This window comes from Leptonotus elevatus, chromosome 1 (assembly GCF_054856555.1).
Source record: "Leptonotus elevatus isolate MCC_2025b chromosome 1, RoL_Lele_1.0, whole genome shotgun sequence".
Taxonomy (NCBI): domain Eukaryota; kingdom Metazoa; phylum Chordata; class Actinopteri; order Syngnathiformes; family Syngnathidae; genus Leptonotus; species Leptonotus elevatus.
Genome location: NC_141239.1, coordinates 55,493,968 through 55,505,031, shown reverse-complemented (window position 1 = coordinate 55,505,031; position 11,064 = coordinate 55,493,968). Strand labels below are relative to the sequence as shown.

The 11,064-nt window shown below is 44.1% G+C and overlaps 1 pseudogene; it reads left to right on the top strand.

Annotated features, from left to right (window-relative positions):
- The first annotated feature begins 8,933 nt into the window (after nucleotides 1-8,933).
- LOC147184702 (uncharacterized) lies at nucleotides 8,934-10,112 on the top strand (annotated as a pseudogene).
- Nucleotides 10,113-11,064: the final 952 nt, after the last annotated feature.

Genomic DNA, 11,064 nt, shown 5'->3' with positions numbered 1-11,064 from the left:
CGATTGACTGCAGATCATGCGAGAAAACAGCCGGGCAGCGAACCGATTGCATTGGTTTTGCATGCTTAGTGACGTCAGGACAGTCAAATCCGTTCTGAATGTTTTGAGCTGATCAGACTGAGACGCATCCTGTCCAAATTGGATATGAAACTACCTCCCTGCATGTGGTTTCAATCAATCTCGCAAAAATCGGATTTCATGTGCTTTGTGACTGTTCAGACTACAAAAGAGCCATCCACATTTAATCTGGATGGACTAAAAATCAGATTTGGGCTGCCAGTCTGAACAAACCCTAGTTCCCACCTTCCTTGAATTCAGCATAAATACACACTCACTAATTGACACAACAAGAAACACCTGGGCAAGACACACGTGTCTAAGGGCAAGGGATGAGCAGCATGAGTCTCTGGTACGGTAATTATATTGAATGACATGGAATGATTTACAATAACCCGGAATGAGCTGAACATGTTGAAGGAATGGTTTGAATCCATGGAAATGTAGAAGCAGTTGAAGGAGAAAAAAATATGATGCAGAGGATGATTATGGTGGTGGTGGTGGGGGTGGCGGGGTGGGGGGTGTCTGGGGGCTTGGGGGCCTGGGGGCGGCTGGGGCTGGGTTGGGGTGGATGGCGGGGATGGATGGGGCGGGAGGTCGTGGGGGGAGCGGGGGCTGTGGACTGGTGGGATGCCTGGCGGGCCTGCAGTGCCCCGTCCTGCTGCGTTGGGTTGGGGGCGCGGGCCGTGTTGGGGTGGGGGCGCTCCTGCTCCTGGGTTTGCTCTCCGGCCGGTGGCCTTGGTGGGGCCCGGGGGTCATTCTTTGGCGCTGCCGCGGCCTGGGGGACCCTGAGGTGTTGCGCTTGCTCTGTCCTGGCAGGGGTCGACGGCTCCCCTCTTTGGTGGAGATTTTCATGCATGCCAGATCCACCACACCAGCATCTATCGAAACTCAGACGAAATCTGTTTCTTCCTCAGGTCATTGAATCGGTGGAGGCTGGTGTCTGTGGATCTCACTCTGCTTTGTTTGTCCTTCCTTCCTTTCCTCAGTCTCTCCTTTGGTGTCTTGAGGTCTCCCTGATTTTTAGGATTTGTTGAAATTTAGATATTTCTGGGGTTGGCGAAGAACTCTGGTTGGTGGCCCGGTGGGTGGTGTCTGGTCGGTGCTGGATTTCACCTTCATTTGTTTTCTTTGGTCCTTCCTCGGGTCTCCTGACGGCGGTGTTCGGTTTAGGTGAACGGTATGGGATTTTTTTTAATAGGTTTTTGGTGAACTAACGAATGCACACACGCACGCACATACACATACACATACTCACCCACATACAAAAAAAAAAGAGCAATGATGATGACATTACCGAATGAACAATACTGAGCTTTTTAAAAAAGAAGAAGAAAAATAAAATAAAAAATAAAATAAAATAAAAAAGAGGATGGACAAGAAATAAAGGTATATATGGTCGAGAAAAATAAAACCACTACTCAGAGATGCAAGAAGCAGGGAAAAACATATTTGATGTAAGGAAGGAGTTAATGTAAAGTCAGTTAGGTACAAAATAGAGAAAGATAATAGGTCACGTGATTGAAGATGACAGAGCGTTTAAGACTTTTATTCTTGGCTGGATGGAAGACCTAGAAAGCTTCAACAACCTCCCAGGTAAAAAAGAAAAATGGAAAACCATCCTATACTGGAAGCAAAACTTGAGAGAGGAAGCCATCAACTGGACAAAGATAAGCCAAGGACAGAAACAAATTGATAGGAATGGTAAAGAACAGAATGAAGGAGATAGAAGTTACAAGAGTTTTGAAAATGAAAAGAGGCCCAAAACCAGTTTAACACTAGACAATGATGATTTGATTTGTGAGTTTAAGGGGTGTGGGAAAAGGTGCAAGAGCAAGGCTGGGTTGACACATAGAAGGAGAATTCACTTCAACAAATATTGAGTATACTGTAGCAATATGAACCGTTTTGGTGTCAAGAGCAAACTCCCATCTATGTTGTAAGCACAGAGAGGTGTTTTGCCATTGAGGTCTGACAGGATGTGAACAGCCAAATTCTTTGGAGAGAGTTCATAAGATCAAGTGTTCAGTGTAGTAAGAGGGGTGGGCAAACTCGGTCCTCGAGAACCGGAGTCCCTCTTCCAACAAGCTGATTCCAATCAACAGGATTGTTACCAGGTGTATGCAGAGCTTGCTGATGAGCTGGTCATATATCAGCTGTGTTGCAGAAGGGAAACATCCAAAACCTGCAGGACTTCAGCTCTTGAGGACCGAGTGTGCCCACCCCTAGTGTAGTAAGATGTGTGTTCTTGGCAAAGAAAGACGACACTACTACTAAACCGGAGAAGCTGTTTAATTCTACAGGAATTAGGCAGTCCTCCCTCTTCTCGAACAGACAGAAACATTCATACAACATAGCCAGTTTAATCAATGCAAACTTTTGATGTGCTGTATATAACACTGCTTGCTGTCACTTGTTCACTGTATGTCTGGGTATTTGGAAGCGTTGATATCAGTGCACAAGACATTTAATGTTTGTAGGTGAGGTTTGAAGAATGCAGTTACGGGGGCTGTGGGCCGGTGGGGTGCCTGGCGGGCCTGCCATGCCCTGTTCTGCTGCGTTGGGATTGGGGCGGGGGGCGCTCCTGGCTCCTGGGTTTGCTCACCGGCCGGTGGCCCCTGCGGGGCCCGGGGGTTGTGCCTTGGCGCTGCCGTGGCCTGGGGGGCCCTAGGGGTTGTGCTTGCTCTGTCCTGGCTGGGGTCGACGGCTCCCCTCTTTGGTGGAGGTTTTCATGCATGCTAGATCCACCACACCAGCATCTATCGAAATTCAAACACAATCTGCTGTTGAATCGGTGGAAGCTGATGTATGTGGATCTCACTCTGCTTCATCTATCCTTCCTTCCTTTCCTCAGTCTCTCCTTTGGTCTCTTGATGTCTCCCTAATTTGTTGGAATTTAGATGTTTCTGGGGTTGGTGAAATACTCTGGTTGGTAACCTGGTGGGTAGTAGGTGATGTCTGGTCGGTGCTGGATTTCACTTTCCTTTCTTTTCTTTGATCCTTCCTCGGGTCTTTTGACAACCTCACGACTCTAGCTGGATTCTGAAGTATTCGGTTTAGGTGAACGGTATGGGATTTTTAATAGGTTTTAGGTGAATTAATGAGTACACACTCACACGCACGTACACACACACCCACACACACACACACACACACACATACTCACGCACATACAAATTTCTTTATAATTTTTTTATTTAAAAAAACAGAGAGAGCAATGATGATGACATGTCGAATCAGTAAAATTACCGAATGAACAATACTGAGCTCTCTCCGAAAAAATACAAATAAATTAAGAATGCAGTTACGAAGATGGAAGGTTACTATATATTGATGCTTGTCTGCAAGTGTTGTTTAACACTTTCTTAAAAGTTTTTGCTAGAATAATTGTGCCTTTTATTCCCCGCAAACAGCAATCAACACCTGTACTGTGCGAGAATAATTGTACCTTTCATTCCCCGCAAACAGCAATAAACACACCTCACTTTGCTAGAATAATTGTGCCTTTTATTCCCCGCAAACAGCAATCGACACACTTCAACGCTAAGCAGCAGAATATAATCATCATCACCGCTTACTTTGACACTAGACCGGAGAGCCGACGGTCCGGGTAGAAGGAGCTGCAAAATGGCTGGGCAATCTTATGTATTCCACAGCTGACTCTACCCGAACCGTGTGCCGCTCCGTCTTTTATTCGTTCGCAAAAAGGGGTGAGCGTGAGAAACAAGGCATACAACCCGATAATTCCCCGGCACCCTCGAAAACATGTTTAGGTCTACAGTATAAACAAGGCATACAACCTGGGAATTCCCAGGCACCCTCGAAAACATGTTTAGGATATAGTATAAACAAGGAAGAGTTCCGAGGCTGATTCCTTTATTCACAAATTGTTGGGCACCTGGATTCATACAACAGTTCAGGACAACAACATATCCTTATATAAGAGGTTACATGAGGACATATCAAATCATGGTTATTTTCCCTTCATTCCACCCCCTGGACTCATGAAACCTCACAATATTTTCAGATAACGCATTGGTCCTGGCACATTCGTCCAAATCAAAACGGGTTCATTATAGACCCATTCCCCTGCTATAGTTTTGTCGTTTGATGACTCCCCCATAATTGACCAGTATGGAAAGTGATTGTTTCCCATAGATATCATCCATACATGTTATTTCAAAATATCGTCCCCTTATTCCAAAAGTGTTCTCGTTAATTTGACATCCATGGCGCGTTTTACCCGTTTTACATAGAAGCAAGTACATACATTGAGTAAAGATATCGCACATAATACCACAATAAGTACAATCAATGGAGGAGTCAGTACTTTTCGTGCAAAGGGTGATAATCCTGTAAATATATCATACCTGTGCGACGCTGATGATTGTTCCACCGTCTTTGCCACTGCAAGTACCTGTTCCCTGGCTACCACTGTCATTAAGTCATATTTGTTTCAGGTGCTAAACACTCTCTTTTAATGTGTAAAATCCAGTATGCATTTAAAGCTATAACCGGTAATACATAATACCTGCATACTATCTGAGAGGTGGTTACATTATATTGCACCCATGTGCCGGTGCACACAGTGTCATTGCAAACAGTTTTTTCTGCCTGTAAGTATAACCAATTTATTTGTACTTTGGCATGTATGTATTGCAATGAACACACAGTCCAATTCATCCAATCAGTCATATTTTGCAATACCTCATTAGTGGAGTTGTTTACTTTTTCTCGAAACTGCACTTGTTTCCCCCAAATTAATACATTCTGTGCTTGACCTTGCACCGCAGTTGGCATCCACTGTGCCACTTTTACTAATGCATCATGTGTGTATTGACCAGTGTAGTGCAGCTTGCTTGTAGTAATCTGGTTGTTAAATAGGTTGGCGGATCCCAGCAACGTTCCTGTCCCCCCAGAAGAGTGTCATACCACGCCCGTCGAGCACGATGACACTCTGGTAAGATAGGGAACTTGATTGTCCAACGTACCTCAGTTCGAATCAGTCCATGTGCTATCTTCATACAGGTTGGCACGATAGGAACAACGTGGGTTGTGACATCGGTGGTAGTATTAGGGGACACCCATATGGCATATCAGGACGTGGATCGTCCCGTGATTTCGGAACCATTGGCGATCCACGTGTCTTGGCTCACTGTGATTGTCCAGTCAGTGCCATTGTTGTTCCCTGTGCAATTCCTTTTTTCCGTATCATACTCACATAAAGAACACGTGGCATTCACCGTCAGTTGGCACCCCTTGGCTATCACAGGAATGTCCTGTCTACGGAAGCACTTCCGACACACCTGGAGTGGACAATCACTGCTTACGTTGGCAATCAGGCATGCTTGTCCGCCTGGACAAGTAAAGTCGTCCTGGGTGCGGTTGTCAGCGGCGTTTTTCCACCACAACCGAAACCACCCCACATGCCCCATCGTCCGGCACCACCATGTCTTTGGCCAGCATACATCCTCTCGTTGTACTCGGATCCCCAATCTAGGTGAATTCATACCTGTACACATACACATAGACAACTACACGCTTGGATTAGTTTTCTCGTAAATAATATTTGTTAATGGGAACATACACCCACTTTTCGTCTCCAGGATACATTACGCCCACAGAGCTATCTTTCCCCTGCGCTATAATTGCTCCAGCTTTGTCGGTCAAATTTTCCTCTTTTGTTATCACCTGTTTTGGCATTTTTCACAATTTTCGACCGCTGTTTTTACATCATCTATTTTTAGATCAATGCCTCGATCCAGGGCCCACTGTCGGGTCCCCTGGATACCCCAATGTCCGCTTTTCTGATGTACCCATCTTGCTAGGCCCACCGTGGATTCCCTCTGCACTATCATCGCTTTTACTAACTGGTCTACCGCTTGATTGTGTAGTGCTTCAGAATCTGTATTTTTAGTGTGTGCATCTACATGTGACACCGTAATTTTCACACCCTGTACTTTGTCCCAAATGTCTTTCCATAGTTCTGCACCCCATACCTCCTTCCCGTATATTTTCCACCCATGTGCATGCCATGGGCCGCCAAAAAATTGATGGTGGGTCGCAAATGGCCCCCGGGCCGTAGTTTGGACACCTTGTCCTATGTTTTGACTTCTGGGAAATTAAAAAGATGAAATTAGACATTTTTGTCTAAATATCAAATTTACACAGAACTAGTTATAGATTGTGTTACATAATATGCATTTTACCACACATTGTTTTTTTCCCCCTTTAAATCCACAAGATCACATTGTAATTTTCCTTAAATTACATTACAATTGTAAAAATACAAGGAACTGTCAGTTTCCTGAAGCTCATGAACAGCGTGTGATATTGTTTTGTTTTAGCCGGCCAGACACTCACGTAAGACTGCTGTTCCAACATAGCCATAGCATACGCTTCCAATAAATCACTTTCTCCTCCCTCAGTAACACCAACGCGTACCACAGCATTGATTCCTGCATCAGCACTCAACCGTGCAAACTTTTTAATGTCCATATGGTCCAACTTAACCTCTGATGCACCCATTTCCACCAGATGCACCAACCAAGTATCTAGCGCTTCACCTGACTGCTGCTTATATTTACTAGTCAGATGTGCGATCTCGTCCTGAGTGTAATCCTCCAGCAGCGTACTAATCTGCAGCACTGGCTGTGGTCCCAAAACTAGATTCCCTTCTCCATCCACTATGGGAACGCCCTGCAAATCCCGCTCTACTCGCCTCTCATCAGGCAGTACATCCTGCAATTTCCTACGTCTCAACACAGGTCTCGCCTTTGGTTCTGTCTCCCTCCTTACTTTGGTTTCACACTCCTCGTAATCCCAGATATAATCACGGCAGTCGTCTTCCTCATCACTATTCCAAATGTCACCATCCCATGAGGAGGGATCATACCTCCCACCCTGTAGTGCAGCTTTGGTTACAAAGGCGCGCACATTTTTCATGGATGGTGGTTGTTTCTTTTTCCTCGCGTTATTTATTTTGGCCGCATGTAGAACAGATTGCTCAGCCATGTCTCGGTATTTCCCCAGCTGCACTTGTATTACTTGTACCTGTGCTTGGGCTACCGCTTTATCACCTTTTTCCTTAATTACCTCATCCTCCTTTTCATGTAACTGTTTTTCCAATTGCTTAATTTGTTCTGTTTGTTTTCGCCATGCATAAGCCGTTAGTCACAACCGTCTCTGCAGAGCGTCTACTGGCTTTTTGCCAGTTACAGAAATTTGCTGTAAAGCCGCGGTTAACGCTGTACGACCTCCGTCTTTCAGAACTTCAGCCCACGGCTCCATTCGCCCGCCCCCCTTACGCAGCTCCTGAGCTACTGTATACGTGGGCGAACATTCATCCCAACCGGTTATACTTTTTGTACGACCCGTTTGCTCTTTCTTTTTACTGTTTTTGTCTTCCGACTTTTTCTCTTTTCTCCGAAACATTGTACCGTAGCCACTCACTACTGAGTAATCCTGCCGACAACGCCAAAATGTTTTGTGGAAAACACTACTTCGCTGCAAAACGGCTGGGCAATCTTATGTATTCCACAGCTGACTCTACCCGAACCGTGTGCCGTTCCGTCTTTTATTCGTTAGCAAAAATAGGTGAGCGTGAGAAACAAGGCATACAACCCGATAATTCCCAGGCACCCTCGAAAACATGTTTAGGACTATAGTATAAACAAGGAAGAGTTCCCAGGCTGATTCCGCCCTTTATTCACAAATTGTTGGGCACCTGGATTCGTACAACAGTTCAGGACAACAACATATCCTTAAAGAGGTTACATGAGGACATATCAAACCATGGTTATTTTCCCTTCAGTCATGCACAACTCGCTTGAAAAAACAATGTTTACCCTCAAAGCTAATCATCCACAAGTGTACATTAAGGGTTCCAAAATAAAAAAAGGTCAGGTTAATGTTCAATGTAGTGTGAAACCTCTCTCTATGACCTTGTTTCTTAGATTGTTAAACTGGATGGACTCCTCTTTAAATTCGAGCACAGAGATAACTCTGCCACTTCTTTCAATTCCATCAGCACAGTCCATGCGCCATTTTCTTCAGGAACTACATTACCAATCATCAAAGGGAGCAGTCTAAGCAATCTTGCATTTTCATGGCCGTTACCACCTATGCCTTTTTTTTTGTGGTATTTTATGAGCGCTGTCAATCTTGATCTCCGTGCTGGTATGGAAATGACACTATTCTCTCATTTAAATATAAAAAAGTAAAGTATTTGCAATAGATCAAGGTCTCTAATACACAGGGTGAGCTCTACAGGGACAATACATTCAAGAACATCATGCAGGACAGCCGATGGACAGCCCGTGACTGTGAAAATGTTCTAGACTAGGTGTGGGCAAACTCAGTCCTCAAAGGCCGGAGTCCTGTAGGTTTTGGAGGTTTCCCTCTTCCAACACAAGCTGATTCCAATCAACAGGATCGTTAGCAGGCTTATGCAGAGCTTGCTGACAAGCTGAACATATATCAGTTGTGTTGGAGAAGAGAAACATCCAAAACCTGCAGGACTCCGGCCCTCAAGGACCGAGTTTACCCATCCCTCTTCTAGACGATGGCTCAGGACACAATCTGCCATCAAGAGTATTCGCAAACATCTGGTTTAGTTTTGAGAGCAAAGATTAACGGAATAATCACTTTTCGCTACGCAGACTCTTTCCTTTTTCTAAATCCCCCCACCTACCCACATTTGACATTTTTACTTTTTTACCTTCGAGACTATTTTTAACTTTCGTATATAGAAACTCGCTGCTTTTTACCGTCTGTGGCCGTACCGCTGCTCGGACATCGGCGAGGGGCATTCAGCTGCCTTGCTTGTGAACCGCCTCTGCTCTCAGATTCTCCGATCGACTACAGTATACATGAGTATGACTTCATGCAACGCAAGTACTGCTTTGTGCACCAACTGCATTCTTCTCACGGAGAGGCTGTCCCTAAGGGACGTGTCCGTCAACTAGAACAGATTAATTTGGTAAATGTAGATGCGGCGGACACAACAGTTATCGTGGGCTGTAGCGGACCTGCTAGTCCAGTTAGCATTAGCCCTAAGTGGCCTGCTAACCGCGGTGAGCCTGTTCAGACGCATAACAGATTTAGTCCGTTAGCTAGCCCTACTTCACCTCGGTCTAATGGCTCCCGCATATTTAGTTATAGGCGACTCCATCACTCGTAACATTAATCTTAAGAATCCAGCTACAATAAGATGTATTCCTGGGGCCAGAACACCCGACATTGAAGCTAACCTGAAGGAGCTGGCACGCACTAAGTCTAGAAAACACCAGGGAGATGCACACAACATTAGCTACTGTTAGAGTAGACAATATTTGTATTCTACTCTTTGCGTGTTCAATTAACTGAATGGTGAGATTCTGGCGAAGAAGTCCCTTTGCAAAGGTATCAAAAGCTTTTGATCACACAATAGCAGACACTGAAGCCGTGTTCCGTTCAGATTGTGTGTCCTCTTCTCCGGCACATCATTATTTATTGAAAAGTGGGTGAATACGAAAAGTCTCCTCCCATCAGCCCACAGTACATTTGTTTACAACTCAGTGAATACAAGAAAATCCCCCCTTCTGTTCCCATAGGTATAAATCAGATTAGAGAAAAACAATAATCAGCCTGTGCCTCCCCTCTTCCGACAGAGACCGGTACCAGACTCCCTTCAAGATAGCAGTGGAAGAACTTGTTGCCCTTCTTCTGAGAGTGAGACAGATAAGAATACAATTCTATTCATTGAGCCATACTGCTATAACTAAATCCAAAACGGCTAAAATATAAATTGAAACTGAAAAACAATGTTAATAACTTAACACTACTAACATTAGCTACTCTGACATAGTCATACATGTCGGCTCCAATGACACTAGGATGAGGCAATCGGAGATTACAAAGAAGAACATAGCCAGGACTTGTAAAGTTGAGTCTGCATCGAGTAATTGTCTCACGAGAGTCAATGATGAGAGGTTTAGCAGATTATTCTCGCTTAATCGGTGGTCCGTTAGCTAGCCCTACTTCACCTCGGTCTAATGGCTCCCGCATATTTAGTTATAGGTGACTCCATCAGTCGACCAAGTCTGCTTCAAGCGCACGGAAGAGGCAGGACTACTGCTTGCAATCTGAACCATACCACTGGCGCGACGCTTTTAATCAAACATAAAAGGATTGACAGGTTAAAACGCTTCCATCTCTATTCCCCATCTACCTTTTGCATTACCTTTTTATCTTAGTTTGTTAGGTTGCATGTTTTCTTTTTATCTTTGATTCACATTTTTTAATTCCTTTTCATTAATAGGTTAGGCTGTGACTGATGTATGTGTGTGTTTACAAAATAAATTTGTTGTCTAGAAATTCAATTTCTGCCGAATCATTTGTGTATACTGAGTGGATTAGTAATTCTCATATGAAACCATAGAACTCCATGATTAACTAAAGTAGCAACTTCAGATTATGAATACTTGATAATAGGATTTTTATCGTTTATTTTGCTCCTATAAACAAGCAAAGTCAACATGGTGCCCCCAGAGGTTGCTGAGGAAATTACAAGTCTAAATTTCTCGTTCGCCATTACGGCAACCCAAATAATTGCTACAGCGGCTACTCTTTTAGGACCTTCCATTTTAAATTCCCGGTATTATAAATTTGTCACACTCTACTGGCACATGTTCTAGTAGCTTTTAAAACTGCTGTTATTCAACCTCTACTTAAACGACCTAACCTTGACCTAACCTCTGTAATTATAGGCCGGTATCAAATTTACCGTTTATTGCAAAACTACTTGAAAAAGTTGTTGCGCAACAACTGAATAATTACATGGCCACAAACAATCAATATGAACCTTTTGAGTCAGGATTCAGGGCTGTTCACTCTACTGAGACAGCCCTTGCTAAAGTGACAAATGATCTTCTCCTAGCAATGGACTCCAATACCTTGTCAATATTATTGTTACTCGATCTAAGCGCTGCCTTCGATACCATCGATCATAAAATACTACTAGAACGT